Genomic DNA, 21,671 nt, shown 5'->3' with positions numbered 1-21,671 from the left:
ATTTTCTTACATTATGATTCCTAGAATCACTTAGAGAATATTCATCATAGGATCTGTCAATACTAACTAAATTGTTATAGATATAAAAAGAATTAATTAAATTTTTTCCACTTTATAAAATTCGTTCCTGAAAATGTTAAATTACGATAAAAATCATCCACAAATTTAGTGATAATTTTCAAGAATGGCTCTAATACGATGATCATAGAATGTAGTTATTCCCACGAAATTATAGAATTGTAGATACAGTACGCGACAAAATGCTAGCTATGATTTTCAGTGTTTCTTAAGTAACTTCAAATCTCGAGAAAAATGTCATAAATCAAATTTGATTTTACAAGGAAAGGTTAACACTATTCAAAGCAGACGCTAAAGAAAGAAAAAAAATTACCTTCAAAATATTTTCGTCAAAATATTAAAAAACGATTATTAACCCAAAATTCGATTATACTCCATAAACCCAAAATTCGATTATACTCCATAAACCCAAAATTCGATTATACTCCATAAACCCAAAATTCGATTATACTCCATAAACCCAAAATTCGATTATACTCCATAAACCCAAAATTCGATTATACTCCATAAACCCAAAATTCGATTATACTCCATAAACCCAAAATTCGATTATACTCCATAAACCCAAAATTCGATTATACTCCATAAACCCAAAATTCGATTATACTCCATAAACCCAAAATTCGATTATACTCCATAAACCCAAAATTCGATTATACTCCATAAACCCAAAATTCGATTATACTCCATAAACCCAAAATTCGATTACTCCATAAACCCAAAATTCGATTACTCCATAAACCCAAAATTCGATTACTCCATAAACCCAAAAGTCGATTATTTCATAAACCCAAAAGTCGATTACTCCATAAACCCAAAAATCAATTATTTATTTCATAAATCTAAGACCGATAAGGCAGTTTCTGCTATTGGATTTGGATTCAGCACATGAGAAGATATAAGGAAGAAACTTTTCTCTATTTTCATAAAACGAAATCTCGTCTATCTGCCTTTCGTATTCTGTTATATTGTCGCCCCCATTTCCCCGTAAATGAGTCAAATTTATAAAAAAAAAAAAAAAATGTAAACCTTAATTAATATTCCTCTGTATAATTATAGTACCGGAGACGACATTCCACTGATAGCAACGGAATGTGCGTAATTCTTTTTTTTCTTTCTCTTTTTAAGAAAATGTTAAGATCTCGTTCGTGTGTCAAATTGACGCGGAACTTTATATGAATTTATATTTCAATTTCATTTATAAGTTGACCGTTTGCACTCGAGAGGTGACTCTCAATCGCCATTTAATCAGATTCTAAATTTATCAAATATAATCAAATATAATCATCTATATCAAATATAATATATGTTAATTCAATGATTAAATGTTAATTAATATATCTAGATGGTAATTAATAGATCAAATTGAATTAATATATCAAGTATAATTAATGTTAATTTAATTAATAAATGGTAATTAATATACGACATTTAAAATTACTAAACGATGCGTGGAATATCGAAGTAAAATAATTTTACGTCTTAATTTGCATACGATTTGTTATTTACGATTTTAAAAATATCGTCGAGTTTATAGCAAAAATTCTTCTAATTACTATTTTTCGGTAACGAAAAAATCGCCGAGTGCAAAGAATTAATATAGTATATCGATGCTACTTTTCAAGTTACTTGTTAAAGAAAATGCGCAACTTCGTTCTACAAGAAACGCGTGCAAACCTTATGTTAAATATGTAACTTTCTATAAAAAAAAAATATATGAATTAAATATCGATTTAAAAAATTGATATCGAAGAGTCGATTTTACTTGGTCGATAACAGAGAAAAAAAACTCTGTGAAAATAATTCAAGGATAGAAGAAATATCCAACAATGTTCTGGATGTGTTAAAATTATTCCACCACGAGACGTTGCGAAACTGACTTTTGCAAAATGCGTGGGAGAGTTCAAAGGTGACAGGCAAAGGTTGTACCGCGTTAAGGAATAGGAATACGGCTCCTAGAGGATCTGGACAAGGAATGAGGAAGACGAAGGTGCCTTCTGGTAAGAGGACTAGGAAGAACAGCGCTGCACTTACCTCGGAATCTCGGAATTGAATGCATGCCTCAGTGATTCGACTATCCTTTCCCATGAAAGTCTTTCATGTCCTACCCCTTTTTACAACTTCGAACAAATAATAGCACTCGCGACATAGCGCGTCGCCTTCACGTTTTATTTCATTTCTAATATTCGCGTTCGATGCACCGAAATATTTGAAAATTAACAATCTTTGAAAGACCAATGCGCGGTGAAATGATAGAATACCCTGTGTCTTTACTGTAAACATTTTATATTACTAATTTATTCTACTCAAATTTGTCTTTACCGTATCTCGAAAGAAGAAAAAGAAAAAAGGAAATTATACGACAATAAAATTAAATTTGATTGCAGAAGCTGATAAAAATTTTGAGAAAATAAGACAAATTTTTGAACGGTTTCGTACGTTTACTAAGAAATGATTTATTTCCCAAAGATAACATGCTAGGCAATTTTGTGGATTTGGTTTTATTATGTTTTTGGAAGTGCGATTGGAAGATCTAGAAATGCGTGGTATTGTACAATTGTCATAGGTCAGAGCCAATATATTGCGAGAGAGTCAGTTACTTTGTTATGAAAAACGTGGAAGTGAACAATGACGAGATAATAACAGTATTAAGAGAAATTTCACCACACATACCTAATCGTTGCAATCTTTTTGTGACGTGTCTATATTATAATTTTGTAATAATATGTATAATTGTTAAACACCAAACTTACAAATTTTGGCAGCTAGATTCGAAATCAGTATATATAAGTATATGTAACAAATCATCCCATATTGAAAACAAAATTTTGTTGATATTTTGATGGACTTGTACTATCACTTTTCATATAATTTATAATGAAATTTATTTCAAAAAATGCAATTATTGATTTCGTATTGTATTTAGCCAGTGATACATATGCGTACGTACGTAAGTTACATATATTACTCCGACTGTACTGACTGAATGGATCATATCCGTCATACTGTATAATGATATTAATACACTAACTTTTCATAATATTTTATATCATTACTACTATACAATATTATAATGGTACTAAAAGTTAGTATTAGATTTAGATTCTAATATTCGTATAACAGATTAATATTCATATGGATTTATATCAATATTAAAATATTAAATTAATTAATATTGAATTTATAATAAAAGTTAGTATTAGAAATCGTAGTTTATCGTAATTCTAAATATTTCTTCGACATTGTGTTATCATAGGTTTCCTTCTTAATTTTTTTCCAGTATTTGGTAAGTTATTAAAAAATGTCAAAGCAAAATAAGTTAAAAATAATATAAAGACACTATATTATATATTAATAAATATTCTTATTAATTTTGTCGAATATACTCTCGTTTCAACTTATTATTTTTCACTTTGTCGATAATACCGCATGAACCACAATCACTCGTATAAATTATGAAAATAATTAAGGATATCAAAGAAGCTTTTAATGAAAATTGATCAATTATCGACATATTAGAATACTTATCCAATATAGATAGATCACTTGTTTCTAAAATTAAAATTCTCGGAATAAAATAATAGTGTATAATCTTATACAATAAATAAATAAAATTATGAATAATCTGTTTATTATCTTTGTTTATTATTACCATAATGATACAAAGTCTCATTCGAATCAAACCCACCTCGAAAAAGTATAAAATTGCTATTCACGAAACTTTATAATTGTAATTCAAAAAGAATACATTAGAATAATTTTGAAAATTGTTGACGCTTACTATTTAATTGACAATGTTGATTTTAATATCATTTTAAATTTATTCATTTTTGGTAAGTCTTGTATTATCACATTCGCTTCATAGATTTTACGATTTCTAATACAAGTATGTCTCCACCTTATATTTTGCAATAGAGGCTTGCAAAAATTAGAAAAATCTCCAGAATACATTCATGATATTTTATAGTTTTCACCTAGTTCCTTTTTCTTTCAAAGGACAGTTTGAAAGAATGAACGTTGGAATAAATTTACTTCTTCAAATCTGTGAAATTTGTTTTTGTTTGGTTTAAAAAGATCAAGTAAAGAGCAGAATAATGGCTTTTATTCTCAATTATGTCGATCACTAGCATTATCATGATAATTATCATGAGTATTTTATTTTCAAATTGTCCAACATATTCTCCAATTGTCAAATCCATTCTCGAATTGTCAAATCTATTTTCGGATTGTCAAACTTATTTTTACTAAATATCGTGTATTATAAGAGATTCGGTATCTTCAACTCCTCTAATTGCTGCTGCATAAATTCAAAATCACGCAAGACCGAGAAATTAAAAAAAAAAAAGAAAAAAAAACATGTAGAAAAAGAGAAAAAACTTTAAACATTGCAAAATTTTGCGCATTCGTTTAACAATTTCCATCTGCAACACAAGTTCCTATATTTTCTTTCACGAAAATATGAATGATGCACATAGATAACGAAGGAGGAATTGGAATGACAAAGGAATTTTCAAAGCGAAGTTTCTCAACGAATGGCAGAAAAACGCATAAAAATTGCAAGAAATACTAACAACCAATTTGCGAGGGACACACGAGCATACTTGTATAATATGAAATATGTTTACTAATCCTTAAGGACTACCACTGATACTATCATCCTATACAAATTTTATTTTAATTTTGTGGAGTATTTGCTATAACCTTGTTATATGCCTTGATGGGTAAATACAAGTTTTTTAATATTTTTCTATACTTCCCGTTTACTATTTTATTATCCTGATTAGATAAAAATTTCAAGTTTCGCATAAAAATCCATTTATATTTAATATTATAATAAATATTGGGTAAATTACAGAACAATTTTAATCACTGTAATTTTGCAAAGTATAAGATTGCGCTATTATTCATAAATTTTTGTATATACTTTTCTAAACATTGCTTTTTTTATACTTTCTACTCCATGAAGTCTATTGAGAACACTACCTTTATGTGAATATACAGGGTGTGTATCCTCCGTTATTAATGATACAACCGGACAGGACATGTCTCATGAAAAAGTAAATAAAAAGGAAGAATAAAATTTTCTCGTATATACAATAATATATACGAGATATTTACTCGTATATACAATAATATATTGTTGGAAATAATTTCCAAAAAATACGAGCTGAAAAGTTTATCAAGAACGTGTATACTAGCTGCAAATTTCGAATTGTCGGAATTTTATTTCTGCTTGTATTTCTATTAATAAATTGATAACTTAATAGATTCTTATTAATAATTCTATTAATAAACATGAACAATTTATTAATATAAAATTTTTTGATATTTCAAGTATCGTATTACAACACGCCTAGTTATGCTGATATCGCGTTGTTTCTATTGTATCATAAATATTCTGATTTTTTAATTTTTCATAAAAGAACCAATAACTAATATCCAACTGTTTATTAATATTTAAAAACCGATAACTAACGTGTTACAAGTAATTATGTGTAATATCGGTGAGAATTTATCGATTTCTAGGTATTAATTACCAGTTACTGCTTGTCAAATAAATTAACGATAACATGGATTGCAAATAAATAACATTGCTCGTATTTATAAACATAAATATAAGCAAAAACAAAAACCCGACTTTTCAAAATTTATATTTAGCACACGCATTTATGATAAATTTTCAAACTCGATTTATTCATATAAAATTTAATTTTAACGTTGGATAATATTTCGGTGGAATAAAAAATATTTTCTTCGCAATTAAGTGATATACAAATCTTCCCTGATGATATTGCGATACAATCGAATAATATTGGAACACATAGGGATCATCGCCTGGATGACAGTAGCCTTTGTGTGGATATATGAATGGAGAGTATATAGGAACGCTTGGACTGTTCCTCCAAAACGAGTAACAAAGAGCGGCCTCGAGTTCGGCTCAAACGTTTAGGCTGAAATCTAGAGTGGTCGCGGAAGGACGAGTGACCGCGCGCCAAGGATCGTATGAATGGAATATTTGTGGCAGTATGGAATTTGTATGAATTTTTATACATTTACTTATATTTTATATTGCTATACATACTTTATTATTTATTATTTCTATTTTATATTACCATATATATTTTTATATTATTTATTATTTCCATTTTATATTATTATACACACTTTGATATTCATTATTACTTATTATTTTGTAATAAACATTTTTCAATATTCATAGTGTAGGATTGCGAGCGGTGAAGGACAGTAACAATGTATTAACACTAGAACTACCGATCTTTAACGGGTACCTAACTATAACGTGCACAGATTATAGTAATTTTAGCGTACGATGAATATGAGTGAACATATTGATTACAGTTCTTTCTTAATATCAGTTGATACCAATTTTATTCTTAACCATTTGCATCCAAGCCCGGAATATTCTGCGAGCTACGACCAGTCGTCTATCACCGACCGCGGAATATTCCGCGAGCCACGACCAGTCGTCTGTCACCGACCGCGGAATATTCCGCGAACTACGACTGTCGCCTATCACCGAGCGCAGAATATTCCGCGAGCCACGACCAGTCGCCTATCACCGACCGCGGAATATTCCGCGAGCTACGACAGTCGCCTATCACCGAGCGCGGAAAAATCCGCGAGCTAACTTTTTTCATTACCACTTGCTGAATATTCTTCTTATGCCACAGATCACGTTTATTACCTTTTGTGAACATCTCATCTACATCGGTTCATTATATTCTTAACAAGTTTTACTTTTGTTGTGAAAATCCTTTTAACCGCCATTATGAGTAGGTGCTGATACGCGCGCGGTGATACTGGCTAGTCGTCAGTTGAACGTCGTTGATGGCTGAACACGGCGCCTTAAGTAGAGCCACGATGCAAATGGATTAAATGGATTAAAGTGTATGTGTTCGGTGATTGCAAAAAGGAAAATTCTGGGACCAGTCAATTTGACTAGGTTGGTAGTTCTAGTGTTAAGAGTAGTAGCGAAGCGAATGGGTGGTGCGGTGTTACTTCTAAGGGAGTGCATGGAAACGTTTGGGCGGCTTCTGGAAAAGCGAGAGATAGTATACGGCGACTCGGGCCTTCAGCGCGAAAGAACAAATGATAACCCCAAATCCTTTGTCGGGATGTCTGCGACTATGTCGAATGTTTGAGAAGGAAGGCAAGTCTATGAAAAGAAATAGATTTGGCTTGTAAAGTAAATAAAGTAAGAATATTTTAGTTAAATTATACCGGTTTTGTTACAGAAAGAGAGTTATACTGTTTGTTAGACGCGCAGATCTCTGTCTGCATAGGATTAATTTAGCTAAAAATCCTACAATAGGAATGATAACAGCAATCAAAATTTTTTCGAGATATCTCTAGATCTAGATATCATTTTATTTCTAATTTATTTAAATTCTATTGTGTATCTTTATATGTAAAAAATTCATACAAAATATAAAAGATTTCAAGGAAAAAGATTATTCCCGTCCTCCCAGGAGTTGAACCTGGGCACTACCGCATACGAACTAGGTCCCCGTTGCTACTATTAAATTACATGAAAACCTCCCTAAGCAGAATTGAATTAAACCTATGATAAATCTTCAATTGCAAATATTTAAAAAATTATCGAGTAGTGGCACCTATAATTACATATACCTTCAGCATCAGGGGAACTAAATCACAATTCAATGACCACACGACACACTACTATCATCACAATTGCGACGTCTATGGTTGACACTAAACAAAGAGACTGCAAGCAAGGCCTTCGAGTTACCGATTTGATTCAAATTTCATATAATGGTAGATTTAGTTCCCCTTGATGGTATATGATTATAGGTGTTATCCAATAAATTTACCATCGTACAAAATTTGAACCAAATCGGTGACTCGGAAAAGGGCTTGCAGTCTCCTTGCAAATATTTAGGATACGTGACCCATCAAGGACGAGACCTGCGAATTGTGCGTGAGAAATGCGTAATTGAGGAAAGAAAGCGCGAGTATGGAAGAAGACAGTAAACAGAGCATAGGCAAAGTACAAAACCCGTAGAAAATACAGAGAATAGAGAGCATAGTGAGTGTCAGAAAGAATCAGTTGTGAATCAGTAAAGGTTTAGTATAGTTTTAATAAATCACTTTTATATTTTTAAACTACGCCTATTCTATTGCTCACCCAACGTTCCTACACAAATAAATACAATTCTACTATAGTGTCGTAAGTAAAAATTTACACTTCGAGATACATTGTGCCAATATTATATTGACTTGCAAATTCTTCGACTTTTTGCACTAGTTTCTTGTTACATGTTATTAACCCTTTATACTCGGCGATTTTTTCGTTACAGGAAAACACTTGATCCTAAATAAGCGAAATGGTCTTTCGAAAGGTCATGAAATATCTTTCGACGTATAGCAAAGGAAACGGGTAAAATATCCCTCTATATAATTTACTTCAAAATTAACCCTTTCGCTACGGGGTGCGTCGTCGCGAAGTCTCTCCCGTAGAACGAAGCGACGTGTCGAAGATGGTAACATTACGATAGTGCAATCTTTGGCATTTGGTCTTTTGACGCAAACCTTTCGAAGAAAAAAAGAAAAGGAAAAACTGACCATCGCAATAGAGCTTGCAATTCTATGCGAAGAGAGCTAACAGGAACGGTAGCACTTGGCATCCCGTGGCCGTTGACTATAGTCACCCATCGAGTGTAGATGGCGCTTTGTGGCCGGAGGCTATAGTCACCCGTCCTGAGTAGGTGGAGTCCCGAGGTCGATGATTATAGTCACCTATCGTATATAGATGGCGTCCCGTGACCTGAGACTATATCACCCGTCGTGTATAGATGGCGCCCCGTGGTCGTTAACTATAGTCACTCGCCGTGCTAGATGATGCCCCGTGGCCGTTGATTATAGTCACCCATCGTGTGTACATGGCGTTTTGTGGCCGAAGGCTATAGTCACCCGTCCTGGGCAGGTAGTGTCCCGTGGCTGTTGACTATAATCACCCGTCGTATGTAGGTGGCGTTTCATGGCCGGAGACTATAGTCACCCGTCGTGTGTAGATGGCGTTTCGTGCCCGGTGACTATAGTCACCAATCGTGTATAGATTGGCTTCTCGTGGCCAGTGACTATAGTCACCAGTAGTAGCGAAAGGGTCAACATGGTACAGGTGTGCTCTGACTTTTTATACGGCAGTGTATGTACCTAAATCTGCAGACTGAACGTAAAATAGTATTGTTAACAACCCTTTGCACTCGGCAATTTTTTCGTTACAGAAAAATAGTAATTCGAAGACTTTCTGCCATAAGGTCGACGATATTTCTAAAACGGTAAATAAGAAATCGTATGCAAATTAAGACGTAGAATTATTTTATTTCGACATTGCATGCATCGTTGGGTAATTGTAAATTTGATATATTAATTGACATCCATATTTAGAATCTGATTAAATGGCGACTGAGAGACGCCTCTCGAGTGCGAAGGGTTAAAAAAATTTATGCGCGCATTATTAATTGACATAATTCTTACGTAGCTACTACCTGTTTATATTAAATTATCGAATAAAAATTAAGCGAGCCAATAATAATATCCGCTGTATATATTACTTTAATTATACTTTTATATCTTTTAAATAACAAGGATTCAAAAGTGACTTACGATTTCTGAACAGAAACATAGAATTTTAAGATATTCTCAGCCACCCACACGAATTCACATTTATGGTTCTCAATTTCTTACTAGTCCGATATCTTAACCCCTATCGAGTATGACACCTGTGCCCTGTACGGACTCTCATCTCATTCTCGGAAGTCGTGCATCTGTCAGACTGTATTATATCTATGTTCAGAGTGGACCACATAACGTGGCCAATTCCATCATTTTCGTTAGTTGATGCCCTTTGCATAGTAACATAGTTGATTTAACAAAAATTCTGCTGTTTACACAAAATTTGTTATCGTTTTAAAAACGTAAGTTTAGTTATATAAAAAGATCAATGTAGGATATAAAGTGTGAATAAATAGTTAGATAGGACCTAGATACCGAGAACGAATGTTCATAAATATTAGATAAGTATATTTAAGGGTTTAAACTAACTCCGTCACGTAACCTTTTCACACTTTCCGGAGAGTCGGTGAAACGCTGCAGAGAAGCAGTCAAAAATAGATATACCTTCCATGATAATCCCAATAATAGTGATCCTTTACACTCTGACTACCACGTACTTTTTATGTGGTACGCTCAGGGTGTCACGATAAAATTTCCATTATTCGACAAAACGATGAATTATCAAATAAAAAAATATGCAAATTATTAATGTCTTCTGTCCAAAGTTATCTATTAATTTACGTTCTTCAAATTTTCAGAAGAATACGACAAATATAAATTTAAAGAATTAGTATCGTCAAACCACCATGGCCCGTGTCACTGAGAAGACACTGATGGTCACTGATGACCACTATGGTAGTCAACGTGTTAATCAAATATTTTCGAAGAATCATTGAAAATTATCTATCTAAGAAAATACAAACGGCACAATAAAATAATTTCAAAATGCAAAAGCCTGTAATTCAAAAATAATCTGAAATATGTATATCGATCAGTCGAGAAAGCAATAAAACACTATTATTGGATGTTATGCTTGTTTACTTATTCTTTTGTCAATGTTAGAATTTTTTTCTTTTGAGATGCGGTAGTCGATACCTTTAGGTTGCTATTTCGTGAAATTCCGTGTAATTTCGTTTATAACTGTCAGTTCACGGTCAGTCTTATCATGGAGTGCAAAAATAAGCATTTTCGACACATTTTACTTTTTTATTTTCATAAAGGCAAGAATGCGGCTGAGGCTCACAAAGAGATACGAGAAGTTTATGGTGTTGATTGTTTAACAGAACGCACGTGTCAGAATTAGTTTAAAAAATTTCGTTCTGAAGATTTTTCACTGAAAGATACCCACAACGTTCTGGTTGACCTTCTGAGATTTACGCACTTGGTTAAGTTTTCTGCAGATAACGACCAGTATACCCACAACGTTCTGGTCGACCTTCTGAGATTTACGCACTTGGTTAAGTTTTCTGCAGATAACGACCAAAAATTCTATTAGCGCGGGATCACGAAGTTACCAGAAAGATGGTAAAAGGTCATCGAATAGAATGGAAGATATTTGACCGATTAAAGTTCATTTACTGTATAGAAAAAATTGTGTTTTATTTCACACTAAAGAACCGAAAGTACTTTCTTGCAAACCCAATATTGAGAAATGTAAAGACCAAATGTGACAATACCATGGGAAAACGCCTACTTAATTATTAAACACAAGAAATAATGAATATCGCTTCTCCATTAACTAAATAATCGAAAATAATCGAAGTAATAGCGTTACATAGTATACTGTATGTATTTATGCATACTGGCACGTAAGTGTAGATTTCGTCTTTTTTTTTTTTTTAAATTACGATTATTATAAGTGAAAAGAAAATTAGAATCAGTCGGGGAACTATATACCATAGAATCCCCCAATAATAATAAAAAGTCACTAGAACGTTAATTTCACGAATTAAATTTATGCAAAATGCATAATTGAAAATATGACGCAATTACACGACTCAAATGCAAATATCGAAATGTTCAGAAATTTCTGTAATTTTTGCACGTGTCTGAATATGAAGGTTTGCATGTTTTACCAGTGCTCGAATTCTCATCGTTTTAATCAGTTTTTTCATTTTAATCATTAGATAAGCAAAAACGCTGTAATGTTTAATATGCATTAAAATGGAAGTCGGAGATGGGAACCTGGATATAAGAGCTAAATTATGATTGCTTTATCCTGTTCACTGTTTCTAATTAATTACAACTATAATCGTTAATGAGTCGAAACGGGTGGCTTTTAAACAATTTTCTACGATCGATAAATTACCCCTTTGAGGTTTACGCTATCTGCCCTCATAATTAGGCGAACAATTTCGAAAGTAGATAGACGTTTCTTCCACAATGTATTAGATTATTCGAAAAGTTTGTAGAAAATTTATAGGGCCCTATCATTGTACAAATAACATTTTATATATATTTATATACACACGTAATAAATTTAAACTAACAATGTAATATTTCAATATAAATAGCATTTATATTGTAAAGAAATAATAATAAAATAATCTCGAAAGAGAATTAAAATTGCTCAAATAAAAATAAATAAAGTCCATCGTATAATATATATTAAAAATCATATGATTGTATTTTAAAAAGAGGTTTATTTCATCTACGTTTTCATGTACAAAAAATCTATTTAAAAATTACACCATGCTAAAGCCCGAACAATTCCTAACAATTCGATTTTTGTCTGCTTTTTGTATAGTTCCTAGTTCACGAATATTTTGCGTTTATCGATTAAAATTGTACATTTTTGCACATATGTCTATATATACGTACACATAGTTAACTTTTGAAAGAATTTTTCCGATTAGGAATTCCTGATAGGAATTATCTTTCCGTAATTTTATAGAACATATTGAACGAAGTTACAACTAAAAACTATATTGTTAAACACTAGAAACTACCAAACCAATAAAATGATTTTCCTGTCCCTGATTTTTTTATTTACGAAATTAGTGGAAAATTTATTTACGAAATTAGTGGAAAATTTATTTACGAAATTAGTGGAAAATTTATTTACGAAATTAGTGGAAAATTTATTTACGAAATTAGTGGAAAATTTATTTACGAAATTAGTGGAAAATTTATTTACGAAATTAGTGGAAAATTTATTTACAAAATTCTGGTGCTTTTTACTGAAATAAAAGTACAATTGTTCACTCTTATTTGTCTTTATTATGCAACATGAATTATAATCGTATATGTATGCTTTATTGAAACAAGCATAACTTTTAGAAAGATTCTGTTTGGCAAATTTTATGATATTTATACACGTATGTACAAAAATATATAATATCCATTATGATATGCATACAGATTATGCATAACGTTATCATTCAGCTTACAGAATTATGAATTTTTATGGAACAACCTAATTTCATAGTCATCATATTCCAGGCATTTTCGACAATAAAATAATCAGAGTGGTCTTTGCAGATATTCGGTGGACTTAATTCGCGACCATTAAAGAAATTGGAAAGATGCAGAAGGTCTCGGAGAAATGACAGGCCGACAGTGCTGGTACCCGATGAATAGGGTTAATAGGGTAAGATATCTCTGCCAAAGATCGACAATTCTTGTCGGGTCATCGTCTCCTTGAAAAACGACGCATTTTCTGTCGACAAATTCCGGACATTCCTCTTTATCCGCGGCATTTAGTCGGCCCGAGTGTAACACCGATTGTTCCAAGTACCTAGGGGTATTTGGCAGAAGTGTATAACCACTTCTGGTTCTAACAAATGCATCGTAGATGCATTTATGAATGCACCATAGGCGCTTAGTATCGACAGCCGCGAACAACGTGACAATTCGCTACGAATCTAAGCAATTCGACGGATTCAAGATGGCGCTGATGCGGAAGAAAAAGGAGAATATTTCGAATTCGAGGAACACGCGGAATCGTGAAAATAATTGGAATAAGAATACTTTCTTCCTAACATTGAATCGCAGATTTTTTTTTTGATCTACAATTCGCGATGAAAAATTCCCTCGTTTTAACGAATATTCTGCTGAAAGATCGACAATTTTTCGCTTTATCCTCTTAACGGGATAAAACGAAATCTACGCTGGATCGAAGTCGAAAATGAGCTGCAAAGTAAATAATCAGCTTATGAAAAATATTTTATAACTGGAAAAATTCGGAACAAGAGGTTTAATATCGAGATACACGGAATTGGAACGAAGTTCTTAAAACGTGCAGGTATTATATGGACGAGTAAGCCGAAATGCGGAAAAATACAAGAACGCGAAAATGTTTGTAACGCTATTAGTTAAATTTTATATTAAATTTCGCTGCGCTTGTGACTACCGTGTAAACTTCGTTTATAATGTACAGGTTACAATGACTCTTAATACGATCTTGATTAAAATTAGAATCCTAATTAAAATTAACCGTTGGTATTCAGGAAATATAATAAAATTAACCGAACATACTTTCGCGTAATTTTAATAACTGCTAATCTAATATCCATAGAAAGTTTCAAACAGTAAACAATTCCAAACATAAAATTGAAAAATTTTGAGCAGAAGTTTGAAAGTTTACCGACAACAGGTCTGGCGAAATATACGAATTATAAATATTTGATGCTACTCTATGTAATTTTTGTAAATTTAACTGAACTTACTTTGCGAGATTTTCCAAAAACACGTCGTAAAATAATAATGTCAATCTTCGAATAACAATTTCCTGAACGAAAAATTGATAATTATATTATTGCCTGTACTTCATCTCTAATTATTTATAAATTAACTTATTTACATAATTATCCATTTAGCTTCAAAAAGAAAATCTTAACAAAGAAAAAAAAAAGAAAATGGAATACGGGAAAGTATTGAAAAATTGCTTATAAATATATATATAAAAAAAAATTAGGTAGTCGAGTGACCAAAAAATGATAACATCGAATGCTAAATTTTAAATCAAAGTGCCCTATGCACTCGAGAAGCCACCATATATTACCATACTGCCAAATTCCAAAAGAACGATGTTAATTAATGTATAGAATTTAAAACAAACGTTACGATGGGTGAAATATCGATATAAAATAATTTTACGTCTTAATTTGTATTTATATAATAAATAGTAAATCGATTTTACAATAAAAAGTCTCCGAATTATTATTTTTCTGTAACTAAAATATCACCGAATTCTAAGGATTAAAAATAATCACTTAAACTATAGTTAGTTTCATGTTGAGGTCACACTAATTTCTGTACGAAAACAAGCCTTCCAAGGTTTTTGCTCAACACGAAGTTACAAAGAGAACGTCCTATATACCAAGGCTAAAATAACTTGTCACAGTCCTGAACTATTGCAAAACAATTTTTTCCTTGCTTAGTTACTTCGCAGTGACCCAATATATCCTACATACAATTAATAATTTCTGACCAGAGGCGATGAAATTGTTCGAATATTCCAATAATTTGAAATTTAAACTCAATCGAAAACATTAAACGATTCGAGGCAAACGGAATAAGTTAGAATTGGCTCGAACGTAATGCAAATAAACTATTTTTCACCGATATTTTCATTTTATAATATTTCAATATTCGGTGCAAACGTATTTTGCATGAAATTCTTAAGTTCGTTGAATTCGTTTCGAAATTGATAATAACAGTACGATATCAAGAACATATACTACCATTTAAATAATTACATAATAATTATAATTATATAAATAATCATTAAATAATATGCGAACATGTAGCCCACCAAAAAATACTGATCAATTTTTGCCTGAAATATTTTTTGACTGCTCTACCGAAAGTGCTTAAGACATGGTGAGTATATATTATGTAACAGCATTTATTATTTATATATTCGAGATAGTTCAAGTTCGGTTTATTTAACAACTTCTTAACTTTTTTCAAATTCTCCATTCGAATCAAATATTCAATTAACTCGATTTATTTATTCACAACTCAACGATACCTCTAAAAACTATGGGATGCGAAAAAGAGTATAAATTATTCCAATAAAATGTAACATATGCTCATAGATTGTGAAACGATTTTAATACGATTTAAATAGAATACAGGGTGTTCCATTTAAATCGATCCAGTTGAATACCTTCGAAGCTATATATATATATATTGTGCTGTACGATGCAATTTATCATTCTCTACTTAAAAATACCAAAACCACGTAAAGCGGAAAATCATGGATTTAAAAGCCATTTTAATCTTGCATAATAGTATTAATTTAATCACTCAAAAGTTGATATCTTCTGAAGTAATCAGCTCTTGCCATAAGTGATTTAATACTTTTGCATCGATTAATAAATTAGAAAATCATTGCATTTAGAAAAATATTAGTGACTTTATAGATGAACACATCAGATTATGTGTTTTCTGAAACCACCAAATTTTGTTTTCTTACATGGTTTCTAATGTGATTAATGATTTCCTGGATGGAATGCCCTGTATAAATTTTCAGTCGTTTTTATATGCATAACCGAACCTATGTTATGTAATCACCAGTTAGATGAACGTTCTATTATGTGAACAATACATTTTCACTTACAATATTATATGAGCTGTTCACTGCACAAATCGATTAACTCCACTTTTTGAAAAATCTGAATTGTCAAAGCACTTGGTATAGTCATAACTTTTTATATTTATAATAACTTTCCCTGATAATTAAGATTAACACCATTAAACGACAAAAATTTGTTGACCACTGAATAATAAATAATTTATTTCAGAGATCACTTTGATTAACACCGTACTCTAATGTAAATCGTTGCAATAATGCAACTCAAATGCACTAGCAAGCCCTGAATGATAACGGCGAATTTTTTAGTGCCGTCTTATCAGAATTTAAGTAAAATTTAGTAAAATTTAAATTTATTACTTTTTTCACTTGCCAAATCGATTAACTCTTCCAGTAACATAAAAATGGTAACATTACTAACGATTACCTTTTGCCTATTTTTTCTTATAAAGTTTATACACCGTTAGATGAAAGTTACATTTGTATTTATGCATTCAACGATATTTATTTCGATTTAAATTATAAAGGGAATTTTAAAAAACAATATACATTATTTCATTGCATTTCTCCACTTTTGGTTTTATACAGTTAACAAATTTGTGCAGTGAAGGACTCATATAATACGAAGTGTCTTTCCTACACAGTGAACGAAATTTGCAGGGATACTACTTCCTGCTTTTAATGAAAAAGACAACAAATTTCGTTAATAATAATTATCCACGAAGAAAAATCAATCTCTCACAATGTGAAAAAGTATTTGTAGGTAGGATCTGTGTGAAAAGAATGAGAGTAGAATTTTAATTTTAAATCTCATAACTACCTAGTGGATCAGCTCTAATTATAAGATGCAAAGGTGTATGTTTGCACTTAAAACGATTCAAATAGAAATAAAAATCAGAGATTGCAAGCAATTTTAAAAATTCCTATACGAATAAATTTAATTCTTATATTTTTAGAGATAAATCTAAAAATTCGTTAGAATTGTTTTCATTTCTTGTTAAAAATTTTATAGTAACACCGTGGGTAAGGTTCAAAATCTAGAGTAACTAATTTCTACATAAAATAAAATTGATTTTAAGAATTTTAGAATCCAGTCTGGAAATTTATTAAATTTATTTTCACTTTTCAATACAAATTTCATACTAATTTCATAGGCAATTTTAACAGTTTGCGTGAAAATAGATTTAATTTTAGGGTATTTAGGATAAAAATCGCCTAAAATACAATTATCATAAGAATAGTTTTACAAGGTGAAAAGGGAAAGAAAGCAGAACCTAATTCGAAATCTTCCTAATCAATTAGCCATTATAATTTCTTCGATAGATCAGGAACTATAATCAGGAAAAAATCTTAAGAAAATACGTAAGTCTAAATTTAAATTTCAAATGAACACACGATACATTTATAAGAAATTATTTACATAGCAAAGTAATTTATTCGTGTCACAAAATAATTATTGAACGAGATGCCCCAAAATCTTTGGGTATTTGGTAATCCATGGAAATACAGAATACATAAATGCAAAAATTATAATGGCCTTAACTTTAGTGAAATTTACGTCACATAAAACTGTAAAGAAAATGTTTTCTACAAAGCTGATATGGCATCAACGATTGACAGCAGTAGATGGTACGCGAAGTGGAGCAAGAATATCGTATGAAGGAATATATCAGTACGTCCTGTACATTAAATACGAATATACTGTAAATTGTTTTTACTTTCTCTCTGATCCATTATCGGATATTTTATTCGCTAAGAGATTTCGCAATAATTTCTACGTTTCGTGACAAATAATTCATGTGCTTTCGGCATAAAACCATCAAGCCAGTGGTGACATGTTTTTCCAAGATTTAAAATTCAGGAGCCCGATAATCGTGCTTCAGTAACTAAAAGGGAAGTGACTGCCATGATTACGATTTATTTGGTTCCTATATAAAGATTACCTACCTAGGTAATTAAAATAAATTCTGTTAAACAGTGATTACGTATATAATACACGCTGGATGAAATTCGCATAGGGGCGCTACCTTTCCTTTAAGGAAAAAGACCGTGTGCTTCGCTGATAAATTAAAAAATTATTTTAAGGTACGAGAAAATAGCAAAAAGAAACTAATACTACAAAAAATATAATTTCTTCGCCGCTTCCTCACATTTTCAACTTATTTTTCATTTGAATAAAAATCCGCTCGGTCATTTTCATTAGAGCAAATGTAATGTCCCTATGCGAATTCCGTAAAATGAAATCTATTTCCAGTGATTTGGTATAAAATTGAGAGTAGATATTATATGGTAAAAAATACTAAAAATTAGATATTTTCATTATAGTCTACTATTATTATACCAAAATGAAATGAATAAATAATTACATGGAATATATCGTAATGCCACCAAAGCAGGAACAATTATTATCAACAATTGAAAAGAGACGTGACCTAATTAAGAAACTTAATGCGCAAAAAATTTCGCACAAAAATGGCGTGTTCCAAAATCGATCATTATAGATTTGATTTTTTGGTTTCATTAAAAGCGAGTCTCAAACGATATTCCCTCTTTACGATTTTATATTATACGAATGATATTTTCTACAAATAAATCGTACCAATTTTCTTTCGTTTCGACGTAAGTATTAAATAAAACTGACAAGGAGAGTGCAAATCCTTCGGGTTATCGATTAAGTTGAAACTTCGCAGGTTTGTAGATTTAATCATCCAATTCAAGAAAATTGTATCACTATTGCGAGTATTGGTTTTATGAGAGTGTGAGTGTTGGTTTTATATGTGTGAATGGTAATGAGATAGAATAAATGAAAGTCATTTGGAGTGATATAAATATATGTGCGAGTGGAATCTAGTGTGAATGTTGATAACAAATGTTTACAAGAATGTGCCAGAATGAAACAATTACGTTAGAATCGTCAATGAGTAAACATGTGTCCATAAGAGTACGAGAGAGAGAAGAATTTTCCTGATAGTGAATCTTTTTGTTTAAAATATTATTTTGGGTACTATATTGTCAATATTTAAATATTATTATATAAATATATCAATTTATTAACTATTAAACAACGTACAAGAAATTGGTTTCCATTTCTGTTCACAATTATCAGGACAACTATGATTAAAACTTCATTATTCTTAGCTAGAGATTTCTTTCGAATAGTTATCGATAGTTATCAAGTGCTATTATGACCAAACGACACACCCGAAAATTGGCACCAGCGTGAGAATTTTCAGATATCGCCATTAGGTCACAACAGTACTTGATAAATAATCGAAATAAATCTCTAATTAAAATAATAAATTATAAGGGCAACTACTTAATAGCTTTCGACATATTTATAATCAGAGTTTTATTATTTCCTTAATTACAGATTTATTTCGAATATTCGTCGGGAATTTTCGGATGTCCCCATTAGGTCACAACGGCACTTAAATATTCGAAATAAATCTGTAATTAAGGCAATAATAAAGCTTTAATCATAAATATATAGAAAATTATGGACTAATTGCCCTTATAATGGTATATTTTCATGAACTGAATGACTAAGTCTTACAAACACACAAAGTTTCATCTAAATCTATGACCCGAATGACTTGCACTCTCATTGTGACTGCCCGTCCGTTTATTATTTAAAAATTCTCTCGTATGAACGCTTTTGTCACCATATTAGTTCGCGTAACCGAGGTTCTCATGCAACCGGAAGTGGTATTGCGCGTGCAACTTGCTTAAAAAAGCTGAATTACGATTATGCACGATTATGTCCCATTCTTCCGCGAAAGTCCTAATTTCACGCTCGAGCATTTGTCCGACTTGATTCTTAATTATGACAGCGGTTACATAACTCGCGAGCTATGGCGGAGAAGGCGAAGAACGCGGAATGAAATGGATTCTACAATCACGTTAGTGGTAATACTATTCAGATTAAAATCGGAAAACCCCGCGAAATTGCTCTTGAACGTGACACATTCGAACGATGCCGTCAACTTCTCGCTTTCTTTTACAACTAAAATGAAATTTCGAAGGGAAAAAGCACGAGAATTACCGCCATTTGCTTCTTTTCAGATCTCCAACAACTTATCGATAATTTCCAAAGGTATCGCGCACAAGTATCGCGACGAGGATTAAATATTAAAATTCACGATTGCATTAATATATTTGCTGCGATACAAAGAAATTTCCTGTAATGCATCAATTAATTTGTAACGCGTAATCTTCATGCATTAGCCATCTGTTGCGAAATAACGATACACAGACGGTACAATTATTATATTACTGCGGTTCAGAAATATTTCTCCAAGAACTTACATTTGCTGATAAAGGTTAAGCAAGGAAGTAATCATTTGCGAATTTTTATACATTTTCTGTCACCTGAGATACGCTTATCAAAATTAAAAATATAGCGAGAAAAAGATAATCGATATATCGATAAACAGTAAATTTCCTTGAAATATTTTCTATAATTTTAATTTACTATCTCAGGAGACAAAGAATATAAAAATTCGTTCGCCAAATCGTTACTTTTCTTTTGAAGTATTATCAGTGGGCATACGTATATTATGTTTGTCTGACTATACCTTAATGGAACTAAAAGTATGTTCACAAATCAAAAGTTTCATTTGTATTATTATTTTATTTTTCTGTTCGGGTTGATCACTATTCTATTATACGATATTTATTTTAAATACTTTAATGGCGAATACGTTTAAATTTGTAAAGCTTAATTTCAAAAGAAACATTAAAATAGTTTACGAATATTATTAAATGGGCCCTTTTATTAAATAATACACAAAATAAAAGTGTTCATATCAGTAAACTTATGAGAAAAAATGTGAAAAATGTTGAGAATAGAAATTATATAATTTTACGACAAAGATAAACGAATAAAAATTCCATCTTAATTAATAAATTACTGCCTTGGTCAGTAAATTATTGTTAAATAATTTGCTTTCTATAATTTTTTTCCGCACAAAATGTCGATATGTAATTAAACACTGCAGCAGATTTTAATTAACAAATTTATGCAGAAATTCTTTTTGTTACACGCGATTTATGGACGACAAAAAGAAAATAGGTAAAATGATTATACTCGGAAAACAATTATTGTTGATTAATATTTTACCAAGGATTGACCACTTATGCAAAATTACAAACGTAATTAAATATTTTTTAATTTCCTGTCTGCCCGTAAGCTTTAGAGAAAATTACGAGGAGCATATTTTAATGATTTTTATTTATAAGCACAAAATATGCATCCATGGAATAATATAAATTTACGATACACGAATAAATATAAACTCGATGATTAAGGGTGTTATTAGCAAAAATTGTATCAACTTTGAAAATTCTCGCGAATTTCGATAAATTTATATTTCTGAAATTAATATTTGTACAGTAATAATTTTGTAAATATGAACTTCGTAGATAGGAAAATTTTATACTAAATAAATAAATAAATAAA

The 21,671-nt window shown here is 31.1% G+C and overlaps 1 long non-coding RNA gene across 1 annotated transcript in view; it reads right to left on the bottom strand.

Moving 5' to 3' along the window:
• The window catches only part of LOC108547052 (uncharacterized), a 78,843-nt gene that overhangs the window by 55,110 nt on the left and 2,062 nt on the right, over window positions 1-21,671 (bottom strand). The window lies entirely within an intron of this gene.

Source organism: Eufriesea mexicana, unplaced genomic scaffold, assembly GCF_001483705.2.
Source record: "Eufriesea mexicana isolate 0111107269 unplaced genomic scaffold, ASM148370v2 scaffold889, whole genome shotgun sequence".
NCBI classification, from domain to species: Eukaryota; Metazoa; Arthropoda; class Insecta; order Hymenoptera; family Apidae; genus Eufriesea; species Eufriesea mexicana.
The sequence above is the reverse complement of the archived record's forward strand: the minus strand, read 5'-3'. Positions and strand labels throughout refer to the sequence as shown.